General features: G+C 39.7%; 1 protein-coding gene across 2 annotated transcripts in view; it reads right to left on the minus strand.

The window, feature by feature from the left end:
* The window catches only part of LOC149537139 (citrate synthase, mitochondrial-like), a 241,296-nt gene that overhangs the window by 137,268 nt on the left and 88,442 nt on the right, over positions 1-15,586 (minus strand). The gene's annotated exons all lie outside the window — the stretch shown is intronic.

The following is a 15,586-nucleotide window of genomic DNA, read 5'->3' on the forward strand; positions in this document are numbered from 1 at the left end:
TTAGAAGGCCAATTTCACGGATAGGAAGGAACAGCATTATCTTATAGTTCTTCAAACAAATAGGGAAAATTAATGAGTATTCCTTGTTAATGTATATAAGATCCCTGATAGAGATGAAGGAAAGATTCAGATATTATCTTGATATAACCAAATAGCCCTGAATACTGTTATTGTATGTAATGTAGCAGTGAACAATATATATTAATATATATTAATGTAGAGATCTTGAGACTGATATTTCAACCTGCTGGAGGAGGTATTTAATACATTATTACTTCTGTATCTTTCCCTCAGCAGCAACTTGACATATATACAATGGAGGGAGTCATGTCTACGTAGAGACATGACTCTACGTAGCCATTATGACCACGTAGGGTAATGTCCCTACGTGGACACACCCTTTAACTTCCTTTGATTGCACCGATTCTGCCGATACTTACTTGATCACAGACTTAAAAGATGCCTGATAGTATATAAAGGAAAGCCCGATTCATTATTTGATTATGTGTGTGTGTGTGTGTGTGGATGTAATTCAAATACATATACTCCATCTAATATGTACTTCAATTTGACTGAAGCTACATTTTAACATTTCTGTACATTACATCGAGACTCAAGTTTAGACATATTCCTAATGCATCAAACTCAAAATTCAATTTTTGATATTTTTTGATTCATCTATAGCAGAACTGAAAAAACTTATCACTTTCATTAGACAAATCTAAAGCAAAATGCCTGAAGGGTACAAAATGTCCAAACTTAGGTATATCACTAGATAAAACAATATACAAGATCGACATTGACTCTAAGTCACTCACCATATCAATTTGTGAAACACCCAATAGTACCCTAATCAATTCCAATTGAATCTTCTCATCAAATATCTAGCATCTTAACTATCAAGATCATAATATGCAACTAAGTATGTTAATACTCAGAATTTATGAATCCTAAAGTCACAACAAACCATGAAATGCAACTAGTCTTCTCTATTCTTTAAAAGATAATAAACAAGGACAATGTATGTGGATAATATTCCTGAGAGGTAAATTATTTTGTGTATAAAAAAATGACCAAGACCATCAACTATCTTATCTACAAAGATATACAAATATTACATAGATGAACATTAAAGTAATTAAATAATATTTTGATACCCTCTCTTAATGATCAATCTATCAACACCACCAAGCTGGCCCCTGATTTTTGAAAACTAATATGGACCAATACGCTTGGTGTGAATGCATGCAGTCTGATCCGTTGTTGGAACATACTGCAAATAAATTGTATTGTCTTCAACCAATTGTCGAATGTAATGACAATGAATGTCCACATTTTTGGTTCGTTCATGGAAGACTGGATTCTTGGCATGTTTGAGAACTCCATGATTATCAGAGAGCAAGGGAATTGGACGTACTTGATAAAATTGCATATTCACAAGCATCCGACGAAGCCAAACTTCCTCACAAATTGCCTTAGAAGCTCCTTGATACTCTTCTTATGTGAAGAAGACTGAGATCGCATACTGCTTTTTAGATGTCCAGGTGACTGGACCAGATCCTAAACATGTATCCAGAGGCTGATCCCTCCCAATCTAAATCTGTGAACCCACTAAGTCTGGAATCATGACTCCTAGCGTAAAAAAGTCCATAATCAGAGGTGCCCTTCACATAACGAAGCACGTGCTTCACTGCTACCCAATGATCAGCCTTGGGGGTTGTCATGAAACTTGAAGTGTAGCTCGCTACAAAAGTAAGATCAGGGCTAGTGCTAGCAAGATAGATGAGACTTCCCACTAGTTTCTTGTAAGTGGTTTCATCAACAGGAGGACAATCAGACTTGGTTGAGACCTTTAATCCATTCTCCATAGGCGTGGAAGCAAGCTTACAATCCTGTGTTTGAAGCTTGTCAAGAAAGTTCTTGGCATACTTAGATTGAGATATAAAGATGCTTCCATCAATCTACCAAACCTCAACACCTAAACAATAATAGAGAAACCCCAAAATCTGTCATATCAAAATCCTTGCACGGGTCTTACATGATTTTTGCAATCAAATGTGTTGAACTACCACTAATGATCAAGTTATCCACATAGACAATAAGACAGAGGACACCACCAAAGCATGTGATATACAAATTACTACCAGAAGGACAACGTTGAAAACCATGAGCAACCAAGTGTTGAACAATCTTGATGTACCACACTCGAGGAGCTCGTTTGATTCCATAGAGTGCTTTCTTGACTCGATATACTTGGTGTTCTTTGTCAACAACCTTGAATTGTACTCATCTTGGTGGTAGGAGCAAAAATCTCCTCATAATCAATGCCCTCCTTTTGTGTGAACCCTCGAGCAAATAATTTGGCCTTGTATTTATCTAAGGTACCATTTGCATGATACTTGACCTTATACACCTAATTGCACCTAAATGGGATTCTTCACTCGAAGAAAGCCCACGTGTTGCTCTTAATAAGACATTGCTATTCCGCATCCATACCATGCTCCCAATCCACAATCACTTTTACCTCTTTAAATGTTTGAGGCTCATAAATACCATGAAGGTTGGCCAAGAGAGAAAAGTTAATTGAATTTTGTTGCTTGCCCTTATTTCTAGAGGATCTTGTAATGTTCTCTATACTGTTGGAGTTAACTTGGGATGAGCATTCATTGGTGGTGACATCATCATTTTTAATCCATTGTGCCATCGGGCAATCCACATCCGATTGCACGTTGGCTCTTCTAGCCCCAATCTGACTAAACATGGGCCAACATCCTTCCAATTTGGAGTGAAAGTTTGACATAGAATCAGGAAAGTTTTCCCTAAATGTGAATTCTCTAGACATCAGATGTTGTTTAAATAAAAATCAGAATCAAGGACAGGGCATGAAAAAATATAACATACTCAGAAAGTGATAATGGGAAGGCTAAATAAGACTAGCAAAAAGTAGCAGACTACAGAAATCCCGAGAACTAGCATATTATCATAAAAAGCATCACTCTGGTACCATATACGCAGTCAAAATGGACAACAAATTTGCAATTCTAAACAACTTAGTCACAGACAAAATTTCCTATACTCATAATACAACAGATGGGTATGGGATTCACAAAAAAATTGTCTTGTCTATATCAAGAAATACTCTGAATTCAAGGAATAATCAAGAGTTTATCTACGCCAGGACAAAATATGCCCTAACAGATCCTTATGGTACCCTAAGCTTCGGTCTTGATCAGAATTCTGGAATGGATAATCGAGATCAAACCCAATTAAAGCTAGGGTTTGGAAAAGCACTAATCTTCCTTCAAATTTTGATTGTCTAACAATAAATAAAGAGATTCCCTATTCCATGGAACAGGCTAATACAATGATTATCAATAATAAGTTTTCAGAGGGCCTCTGGGAGCATTGTAGAACAAATGGCTTAATCTGCAAATGGTTGGATTTTGAATCTTCCACGAAAGATGTTGTTCAATGGTTCCAAGAGAAGTTTCCAGAGCAGGTAAGTATAACCATCCTATCTTCTGTCTATGCACTGCAAAAATATAGATCTAAAAAATAAACTATTATATGGAGACCCCATATTCTTCAAAGGATATAATGTTGAAATTTTTAACTGGAAACCAAATTTTAATCCAAAAGATTTCCAGAACACTTCTGCTTCAAGATGGATAGTCATTCCTAATATGCCCGTAGAATTGCTACACAGCTATTTCTTAATGAGAACAGGTGATCTTTTGGGAAGGTTTGAGGGTATGGATACGAATTATGTCTCTTCAGCAAATGTTAAGATATTAGTAAGCTTGGAAATCAATACACAATTATTAAAGACAATTAAGATCATAGCGAATCAATCAATATCTGTGTTGAAACCAGAAATATACAAAGGGAATATTTATGATAAGACTATTCTAAACATTCATTATAATAGAATCATAAATAATTTGATTAACAATCAATTTTTGGAAAATGGCAAAGTGTATCCTGACAACCAGGTTGAGAATCTCACCATCAAATTTAATAGAGGATTTTTATTCTTCAAGGAAGCGTAGCTCACTCGCAAGCTATACTTTTGAAACCCACGAAAGAATGCTTAAGGAATTATGAGATTGAAGAGGAAGAAATTGTGGATAATACAATCACTGATATCTATAGAAAGGAAAGTAAAAGAATAACAGATAAATCTTTATTAAATTGATATTCTGACAAGTTGGAAAATAATTTGGAAACTAGCAATTGTAGTATCTCTAAATCACCAGTTATGAGAACTCCAGGTAAATCTAATAAAAGGGAGCAAACCAATATCGACCCCCCATAGACTGAATATGTAGAGACATTGGTTGGACTAGATGTGAATTTGTCACCTGTAGGAGACTTTAACAATACTTCAGATCTGTATATTGATCAGACAAATGTTGGGGATACAGATTTCGCCTTCGATTTGGCACACGTGGATAGTATTAAGGAATCTGCATCAACAATGCCTCCAAAATCTAAAGAAGAAAAGAATGAACCCCTACCTCTGGATAATGATGAGGAAATTCCATAGTTACACCACCCTGGGGGACGGGGGGACGGCGAAACGGGGGACAAGTTTCCGGGACGGGGGGACAGAGGGGCCTTAATTTGGGGACGGCGGGGGGACGGTGGGGGGACGGCGGCAGGGGACAAGAGGGGTGTATATATCTATGCATATGGTATTTAAAAATGTTAGTTATGAAAATATGTATTGCAATATAGGATGTAAAGATGTAAAAGAGTGAATACTTGAAACATTGCATTGAATTGGAACATCGAACATTAAACATAAATAGTTGAATTTGCAAATAGTGAATAGCAGGATGTCCCCCATCCTCGGTGGAGGTGGTGGAATCTAGTGGCACCGCTGGGGACGGGGAGACGGAGTCCCCAAGTCTCCGGTGCGTTGAAGTCTCCGAGACGTTGGGCAAAAAGGGGGGGGACGCGTCCCCGTGTTACTATGGGAAATTCACACTGATATCAATGAAAACATAACTATTTACATTCCAGTAAAGAAGCTAGTTGATTCCCTAGATAACAGTCAAGCTGAATTCATGAATATTGTACACAACATCACCAAAACTTCAAATAACGGCATTGAGGATGATAATATTAACAAAAACATAAAAATTAACCCCAAACACAATTCTGAACTGAACTACGGTCCTATCTCAAAATCCATTTTGGATAATGAAATCTCAGATAAAGCAGATTTCTCTAATGATTCTGATTCTGAATCTGAAGATGAAGATAGTGAAGCTGCGATACAGGAAAAAAAACAGTTAATAGCAAGAATATTGGAAATTGATAAGGAGGATTTTGATTTAGAGGATTAGTTTTCTCTAAGTGATTCTCTTTATTAGAGATTTACGAATTAATTAAGGCATAAATGATACTGAATTTAAATCTTTATTTGCAGAAACACCGGGAATTAATAGATATAAACGTAATGATTTACTAATTGATGTCAACAGAGTTATCTAATGTAATCACTTCATTATGCCTCCCCGTTAAAGATTTTGATCAGCTTAACAATAAATTATTTAAAACATCTAATACTTATGACCAGAGCCATAAATTCTCTTATTAAAGAATAACAAGGTTTAAGAAATAGAAAGGAATATAAAAGAAAATGAAGTATATACGCAAGCTAACTCATAGACATGTTTCCTTAAATTTATCTAATTATGTTTTTAATATTATGTTTTCTGACTAACAGTGGATCTTAGTCAAAAGCAAGAATTGCAGGTACAAATATTATGTATGGATATATCGATCAAGCAGAAAGGAAATGGTTATGCATGAAGGCGGGAAATCCAATAAATTATATAAAGTTGTATATGTTTTTAAAGAAAGAATTCTGAGGGTAGAAGAACAGATAGCGGATGGCGGATGATGGCGTGCAATTTTCGGTTTGCTGCTAGGGCCTGCATGCCCTAGCCCAACCTGCGACTGGTCTATACTCCCTGTTGCGCATATTCTTTCTGATTTCGAGGACCGGTGCTTGCTTTAGCTTGGGTGGGCGCTGCTGGTTTGGGTGGCTTGATCCTCCTTCGGCCATGGGTGGGCGTCTGCAACTCATTCTTTGCCACTGCCGCATCCTTGGTGGCGATCTATGGTGGTGTGTGGTTGAGGGGCTTTTGCCCCATCTTTCCTTCTTTTGTTTGCTAGGTCCGGGTTCCAAGTGAATGGGGGATCTTGGTATCACCTCCTCCCTACCTTCTGGTGGAGATTTGGAGATGGGTGATCCGACTTCAATGGTGCATGCCAGTAGTAAGGTTCTGAATGGTAAACCCCAATCGGGGGAAGGTGAATCCTCTTCAAATGGGAAGATACGATTACAAAAAATTAATGGATGTTTGCAGTAAGCCGAGGTCCGGCCAATTTTGGTTATTCAACTTGAATAGGTTTCGGAGGATGTCGAGTACTAGAGCAATCATGCTCTTATTTGCAAATTTCTAGGCCTTCACCTTTCATTGCTTGTGTTGGATTCCTGGGCCCGCCAAGTGTGGAACCCAAAAGGAGATATGGAGATCCTGTTAGCAGCTAATAATTATTTCATGGTTATCTTCTCAAGCATGTCGGACAGGAATAAGGCTTTTGAAGGTGGCCCTTATTTCTTTAATCAAGTGGGGCTCTTCATCAAGCCTTGGCACACGAGCTTTAACTTTGCTGAGGAAATCCCTCCTCGAGTTCCGGTGTGGGTTCGCTTGCCAAGACTTCCTTTGGAATTCTGGAGGAAAAATATTCTTTACTCAATCTCAATGCTTCTTGGAAAACCTGTGGAATCGGCTACACAGACTCAAGATCATAAGGTAATCTCTTTTTCTCGTATTTGTGTAGAAGTTGATTTAAATAATCCGTTGCTAGATTCTATGGCAATTTATATGTGCTCAGTTGCTTGGATTTAGCAAGTGGATTATGAGACCCTATCGTTTAGATGCAGAATCTACCATGAGTATGGGCATTTACTTCGCAGATGTCCCAAGAATAAGAACCCCGCCTTGGATGCTCCCGAACCCCCTAGGGAGGACAGGGGGAAGGCTAAGTTATCTAATGGACCTGTTGATAGCGAGGGATTTATTCAAGTTAAATCTTGTAACAAAGGCAAAGGTAAGAAGAGAACCTAGATGGACAGGAGGACTGACGGCACCTTTAACAGGTTTGATGCTCTTGTAGACATGGTCCAAGAGGTAGGTATCCCAATTGAGCTCTCTTCTGAGGCCAAAGGTCAACATGAGATTCAAGTTGGGGATATGCAGAGAGAGGATCAGATTCTATTTACAGGGGACCTACAGGCTAGGCAGCTAGATATTGATTTGCCTCCTCTTGTTCAGGATATTGGAGATCTTCGTGGGTTACAAGGTTCGAAGGGCCCAGTCTTGGCGGCTTCTGACCCCCTTGTGCCCAAGGGGACCTCTGATTCCACGAAGAGTAATAAGGCTCCTCTTGTTTTAGGCATACAGCAGAAATCCTTCAAAAAGGGGCCTTTAGATAAACCGTCAAAGAGTGGTAGGAAGACTGATCAAGAGAAGGTGAAGATTATGGGCGAAAATTTGGTTGAGTTTGGGTCTATGAAACCCATTGATTCTCTTTTCTCCCACCCTATTCCACGAAGAGTAATAAGGCTCCTCTTGTTTTAGGCATACAACAGAAATCCTTCAAAAAGGGGCCTTTAGATAAACCGTCAAAGAGTGGCAGGAAGACTGATCAAGAGAAGGTGAAGATTATGGGCGAAAATTTGGTTGAGTTTGGGTCTATGAAACCCATTGATTCTCATTTCTCCCAATGATTGTGTTGTCATGGAATGTAAGGGGGTTGAACAACATCCCCAGAAAAAAGTTTGTTTGCAGATTGATTAAGTCCCAGTCTCTTGATATGGTCTTTATTCAAGAAACTAAACTTTCATCGGATGGATTGGCCAATTGTGTTGCCTGTATCTGGCCCCAGGGCTCTTGGCAGGGGGTGGGTGCCTTGAACAGTTCAAGTGGGGTGGCTTGCTTCTGGGACCCAAGGAAAGTCTCCCCCTTATGGTGGATCTCCAGTCAGTCCTCCATTTCTTTGGTTGCCACTAGTTCTAAGACCGAAGAAAGGTGCCTTTTATCCAATATTTATGCTCCTACTGATTTTTCTGGTAAATCCCAGTTATGGGCTCATATTAGATTCATCCGGTCCTTGGACCCTTTTCTCCCATGGATTATGGCTGGAGATTTTAATGCAATTACTAGTCTGGAGGAAAAGCGGGATGGGCTAGCTAGGTTGGACCCATCTTCAAATCTGCTCAGAGATATGATTGGCTCATTGATTCTCATTGATGTGAAGCCAACCAATGGTGTCTTTACATGGAATAATCGAAGATGTGGTGGTGAGGTTCTCTCGGAAAGGCTTGACAGATTTTTGGTTTCCTACTATTGGATGGACAACAGGTGGATCACCAATTCTGAAATTATTGACTGGAGGGGCTCGGATCACTGGCCCATTAAGCTTTCCATCACTTCATACAGAGTCACCAAGAAAATCTCCTTCAAATTCCAGCTGATGTGGCTCAAAGACTTGTCTTTACTTGATCTTATGGTGGATTGGTGGTATGAGGGGATGCCTGCTCATGGTATGGCCATGTACACTTTTAGTAAGAAGCTTCAACATGTGAAGTACAGGCTTAAGAGATGGAATAAACAGTGTTTCGGGTATCTAAATGTTCAGAAGACTGATGCTCAAACCAAGCTGGATGATATTACTCGCCAGATTCATGACCATGGATTGAACTTTGAGCTGAGTAAAGCTGAGTCCTCAACTCTTAAGGATCTGGAAGAATGGGAGCTTCGGGAGGAGATTTTCAGGAAGCAAAAATCTCGTGTCAATTGGCTCCAGGAGGAGGATAAGAACACTGCTTTTTTTTCACAACTTTGTTAAGGCACGAAGGCATGGGAACTCTCTCTCCTCTCTTGTCTTAACTGATGAAGCTTATATCTTTTCTTGTGAAGATATTTCTAGGAAAGTAGTCAATTACTTCTTTGATCTCTTCTCTAGGGAGAATCTTTCTACTAGGCCTGAGGAGCGGGACATCTTGGATTGTATCCCTCAACTTGTCTCTATAGAGATGAATGGCGCCCTCTTAAGCCCTATCTTGCTTCTTAAATTGGAGAAAGTTGTGTTTAATATGAAGAAAGGTAAGGCCCCTGGCCCAAATGGTTTTCCGGTTGAATTTTTCCAAGAATTCTAGGAGATAATAAAGTATGATCTCCTAGATGTGGTCCAAGAATCACATAGGAATAAAGTTAAACAGATGCTGAAGTCTTTGAATTCTTCCTTCTTGGCTCTCATACCTAAGAAGGAAGGGGCAAATCAGTTGGATCAATTCAGGCCTATAGCGTTATGTAATGTTGTCTACAAGATCATCACCAAATTGATTGTTGAGAGGCTCAAGCCACTCCTTGGTTCTTTGATCTCTACTGAACAGGGTGGCTTTGTTGACAGAAGACAAATTTTGGATGGGGTTCTGATAGCAATGGAGGTTGTACACTCTATGGCTACTTCTAAGAAGAAAGCTATGTTCATTAAACTGGACATGGCCAAAGCTTATGATCGGGTGAGTTGGGAGTTCTTACAGAAAATTCTTTTGATTTTTGGGTTTGCTGAGGAGTGGGTGGATTGGGTTCTTAGCTGTGTGACCTTGTCCTCCTCAATTCTTATTAATGGAGAACCTCAGATTTTCTTGGTGCCTCTCGGGGACTTCGGCAAGGGGACCCTCTATCTCCCTACTTATTCATTATCATGGTGGAGGGCCTCGGTAGATTTCTAAAAACTCAAGTGCGGTAGGGTCTTATCCAAGGTTGGAGCTGGAAAAATGACCGTCCTTTGTATTCTCATCTTCAGTTTGTGGATGATACCGGATTGATGGGCATGGCTAGAATCAGTGAGGCAATGAATATCAGGAAAGCTTTGGATACCTATTTGAAAGCCTCAGGTCAAAGAATTAATGATGATAAGTCTTCCATTTATTTCTTTAATACTCCTCAGCTTATTCAGAACAAGATTGCTAGAATTCTTAGATTCCACATTGGTTCCCTTCCTTTGATGTACCTCGGGGTCCCTTTGTCCTTGGGTGCTAAGCGGAGGGACTACTGGTAGGGGATTTTGGATAAATTCAAGAGTAAGGTTAGTCACTGGACTTACAGATGGTTATCTTTTGCTGGGAGAGTGGTTCTGCTAAAGACTGTGGTGCAATCTCTCCCCATTTACAGGTGTTGTGTTCAGGTCCCACCCTCTAATTTTGTGAGGGACTTTGATGCTTCATCTTGGCAATTCCTTTGGTCTGGTAGCCTTCTTTCCTCGGAGCCTGGTCAAGTGGGAGTCTATGTGTAGGCCGAAACATGCTGGAGGCCTTGGGCTTCGTTCGATGGCTCTTGTTGTCACGGCCTTGGCTGCCAAGTTGTACTGGCGATGGTGTAACAATCAAGACCAAGATTGGGCCAAGATTTTTTCCCATAAGTACTTTCCTGGTACGGATTGCTCTAAGGTGCCACGACTTCCTTTGATGGGTAAAGGCTCCTGTATTTGGGATACTCTTAAGAAGGAAGCCGAACTAGTTAAGGAGGGTCTCTTCTAGATTTGTAACAGAGGCTCGAATACTCTGTTTTGGCATGACTCTTGGGATGGCCACCCTCCCATTATCTCTAGCTTTCCCCAGCTTCTACCCCTTTCCCATACTTTTATTAATGTTGGCTGGCTTAAGGTGGAGCATTTTAAGAAAGTCAAACGCCTGGGTCAGGTTGAGGTGACTTGCTAGAAGGATTCTCAGGAGTGGCCGGTTGGTAGCTCTAATGAGGATCGTACCCTTCTTTCTAAAGTTTTGGAGAATAGATTTTGCAGCTCCCTTAATGGGAGGGACAGCTTAGCTTAGAGTCCTAGTCCAAAAGATAAATTTACAGTGGCTCAAGGCTATGCTACACTTGACAGGAACTTACATAATCTGGCTGAAGTGCACTGGTGGAAGAAGGTTTGGAGCAACTTTTCTTGGCCCAAATGTAATTTTTTCTTATGGCTATTGGCTCAGAAGAAATGCCTCACTTGGGAGAATCTTCGCAAACGAGGTTTTCAGGGACCTTCGGTTTGCTTTCTTTGTTTGCACAATGAGGAGTGTGCCTCCCATTTGTTTTTTCTCTGCCCTTTTTCGAGAGAGATATGGCATAGATGGTGGGAGGCTTGGTGTCATGGTCGTATTCATGTTACTTCTCTTATTGAGTTCTGGGAGAGTTTGGGCAAACCTCCAGTGAAGACTTCTTTCTTACAGGTTGCCTGGATGGTTGGCCCAATTTTCATTCTCTGGAACCTTTGGTTAGAAAGGAATCGTAGAATTTTTTGTGATTCCAAATCAGGAAGTTGTCAACTATGGAAGATAATTCTTAATAGGCTCCAGGAAACGATTTATGCGAAGTGTGATATGTCTGATATTATAGCTCCTGGGGATCAAGTTATTGTGAGGAATCTAAACCTGGGAGATAACAGTCGGGGATGCACTCTTGGAAAAAGACCTAGCCATGTTAAGCAGCAGGTTTGTTGCGATGGGAGGTGGTCTCCTCCCCCGAATGGGATCTTGAAGATCAATATGGATGGTTCTTCTCGGGGGAACCCTGGTCATGCTGGTATTGGGGCTATTGGTAGAGGCAGTGATGGTGGTGCGGTTTTTCTCCTCTCTATTTACAAGGGTCAACATTCTAATAATCTAATGGAGGCCCTAGCTATTAAGGTTGCTATTGAGCGCGGCTGCTCTTTAGGGTGGCGAAAGATCATATGTGAGTCTGACTCTCAAATTGTTGTGGATATGCTAAATAACAAGAGGTTGGAGGATGTTAGTTGGCAACTTGTCTCTTTGGCTAGACAAATTCTTAGTCTTTGTAGTTCCTTGGACTCTGTTTCCTTTCGTCATATTCCTCACGAATGGAACAGAGTGGCGGACTATTTGGCAAAGTGGGCTTCAGAGAATGTGGGTAGATGGGATATTAATGGTAGGGATGAGTTACCTTCCAAGTATTGTGAGATCATTGAACAATTGTTACTAGAGGACAGGAGTATGTAGTGTTGTTTTGGGCCTTTGGCCTCTACTCTGTAACTTGGATTTGATTGAATAAATTTTTACCCCTCTTTTTAAAAAAAAAATTTAAAAAGAAAGAAAGAAAGAATTCTGATTAATTATATATTGTATGAGAAGGAATGCATTCTCGAAGTCCCCTTGAATTCAGGGGGCAACTATATTAATTAGAGAGGACGATATTTTTCTTCCCCGTTCTTTTTCCTAGTGCCTACACTTAAACAACGAAAAATTGTTGTAAAATTTGATATTAATTAATGAAAAACGGGCTATTGCCTTTTAACAATCAAAATAAACAAATATATATATACATGTATATTATTTTATTCATATAATTATATATTATAATTACAACTAGCAATCGCACCTTAGTGTACAATGGGTACGCCGTATTTTGGTGTAATTTTTTTTGCCTAACTACCACAAAGGAGACATTTTATTTGTTCTCCACAATTAATACAATATGTTTGGTATTGAACAAGCACATAGATAATTAGGCGGGAGATGGAAAGTAGCAAATATTAATGTGCAACACACTTCAATAAGCTTTGATTTTCCAGTCCATCCTGTGTCTGGTCTTTTATTTGTGTGTGTATGCAATGTCATCTACACCTACGTAGATTACAGTATTTTTATCAGCTCTTAATTTGTATACTCTAATTTGTAATGTATTTATCGAAAAAGTAATTCAAGCTTACCTATAGTATTTGTTTCAAATTTGAGATTGTTGGAGGACTTGTATTTGATAATGTTTGAAGGCGCTTCTCCTCTTCTTTCCTTCGTGCAACAAATGGGTTTGTTTGCATTCGTGCATATCTTTCAAATGTGAATGTGGGTTGTATGCGGAGGTCAGTAACCTCACGTACTCTTGATATTGATGTAAATGTTAGCCCTTGCCGATCTGTTTTTCCAATGTCGATTGTCGCTCTTTGTAGTGTCAGTCCTTGCGACTTGTGGATTGTTAGGGCCCATGCCATTTTTAAAGGTATTTGTCTGTGAATGCCACGACTTATTGGTGGAACTGGAATATTTTGTGGGTTGTTATGGTCCCAAGGTGGCCCAATGTAGTTTGGAAAGTCAACAACTACAAATAAAGGGAGTTGAGGTGGCTTTTCACCAACATTATAGACAATTCTTTTGACTTGTCCAAGTGCACCATTGACAAGTCCAGTTTCTACCCACAAGTTTGCACAGAGCATGACCTTTTGGTCAGTGCATAAGAGGATTCTTGACTGAAGTTGTTCTTCATATGGATTTGAACATGGTAAACCTTTAAGTTTCTCTACATCAGAAAGGGCAACTGGTTTTGCCAATGAGTGTAGCATGCATTTGTTATGTAGTAGTACCTGTTGATTTGTGGAGAAAAGATGTATTGATGACGAAAAGAGGGTGTTCTCTTCTGAGCTGATTGTGCAGCCTGATCTTGACATTAGAAGCCTCCAATCTGCAATTGTTGGTGTTGCATTTCGTAAATTTGATAGGAGTTCACGAAACTGCAACTGTACAATACTGTCTCCACTCTGTCGAAATATTCTGTCTAATGTAACAATAGTTTGGAACCTATGCCATAGTGTGCCACCATAGGATCTAGAGGCATACATAGGTATGTCTTTGACTGGTGGTAGTTGTCCCAGGTCACCAAATAGAACAAGAGAGCATCCCCCAAAGGGACTGTGATTCTGAGTAGGGAATGTTTGTCGCAATCTCATGTCTATTTTTTCTAGTAGCTTTGGACCAATAAAGCTCATTTCATCTATTAGAATATAGTGAATGAAGAAAATGCACTCTTGGAAGCTAGCAAGTGCCTGTCCCTGTAGAGGTGCCATTTCCTTGATTGGTATTCGGAGAGCAGAATGAATTGTCGATGCTTGAATGTTGAATGTTGCTACGCCTGTAGGTGCTAGTAATAGCATTGGTGGCTGCCCATGTGGCATTGAGTTGACCATTGTGTATCTGACACTTTTTATGAGATGTGACTTTCATGTGCTTGTTGTTCCCTAAACAATAAGCTTTAGAGGTAATTGTTGAGTGTTGCAACGTAGATGCGCTACAATTATATCATGTGCCTTCTTTTGTGCTATTGACAATACATGTTGTTCTAGGGGAATAGGTGTTTGAGGGACATGAAATGTAAGGCGATTTGATTGTATGAATGTTGTAGCAATTTTTCGTTGGAGAGTGCTAAATTCCTGATCTTCCCAAATATTGTTCAAATCAAAATCACAGCTTCCTAGCATTTCTAGGTCATTTAAGCGGATAGGCAAGCCTGGGTACAGTCCTGCCAAGACTTGCCATTCATTAGGGATACTATTTGGAATAATATTTTCATGATCTTCTGGGCTAGCAACATCATGTATTGGTTCTTGTACAGTTCTACGTACATGCCAAGGTTTGTATTGTATCGCATAAGTTTTCCAATTGTGTTCAATTTGTTTAGTTGATGCACCTATATCTGTCGAAATGTTGCGGAATGGTTTGTATAGAAGTAATTCAGTCCAACAAAAGGATACATAATTTTTGTCTTCCTTTGTAGGGATGGCTATGTAGCGTGGGCTGACACGGATAATTGCATTACTGGCACTTTGTTTCCATTGCATTTGTTTTCGACTATTCTTGAAGGTCCATTTTTGAGTTACTTCGATAAGTGAAGTATTCTCTAAATGTATAGGTCGTGAGATGTAAGTCTCAATTTTGTTTGGGTATGTTAGCTATCTGAGGGGTTCAATTGGTACACGTTGGAGGTTTTGCTGATTGACATTTAAAGATACAAATGTTCTACTACAAATGGAGAGCGGTAATTTTAGCAAGAGATGGCTTGTTTCTTGGGCACCAATATCTTGATCGACAAGGTTTTCCATAAGCATTTTTTGAAAAGCAATTGGGGTTGGCTTTGCAGAGTTTAGTTTGGTTGAGATTCGGGTCAACATGGAGTGATATGTTTCTGACTTGTTCTCAGCCTTTGCTGCATATTTTGTAATGTATTTGAGTACTGCATCTATTGAAAGGATGGGCTGGAAATCTACATTGGCCCTCCAAATGGATAGGATTTCTAGATTATGTAGGTTTAGACGGTCATCATTACGAGCAGGGGTGTGGGTTGGCTGACCATTTGTGGCCAAAGAAAGTGATGAATTTTCTTGTGTACTCCAAGGGGCTTTGTATCGACATGTAGGAGTAGAACCTTTAATTCGAAGGCATGTTTGTAGGGTACATTTAGTGTGACGTTGGACACGGTTTACTAATTCTGTGTAGTCTATTATTGGGCTTGTGTTGTTGATCATTGTTGTATCCAACAAGCAAGGGTCATCAAGAAGCAATCGGTGTATTTTTTTGCTACGCAAATGTAGACTTTGAGGGTTCCATGCAGATACATATCTATTGATGAAATCAAGTGCATTTTGTATGGATTGGCTCTCATCCCATTGTAAGCTGCTAATGTCCGGTGCCTGGCGTAAGCAGATGAACCCATGGATATGTGCA

The sequence above is a fragment of the Cupressus sempervirens genome, chromosome 10 (genome assembly GCF_028749045.1).
Source record: "Cupressus sempervirens isolate cs-2001-9-10 chromosome 10, ASM2874904v1, whole genome shotgun sequence".
NCBI lineage: Eukaryota > Viridiplantae > Streptophyta > Pinopsida > Cupressales > Cupressaceae > Cupressus > Cupressus sempervirens.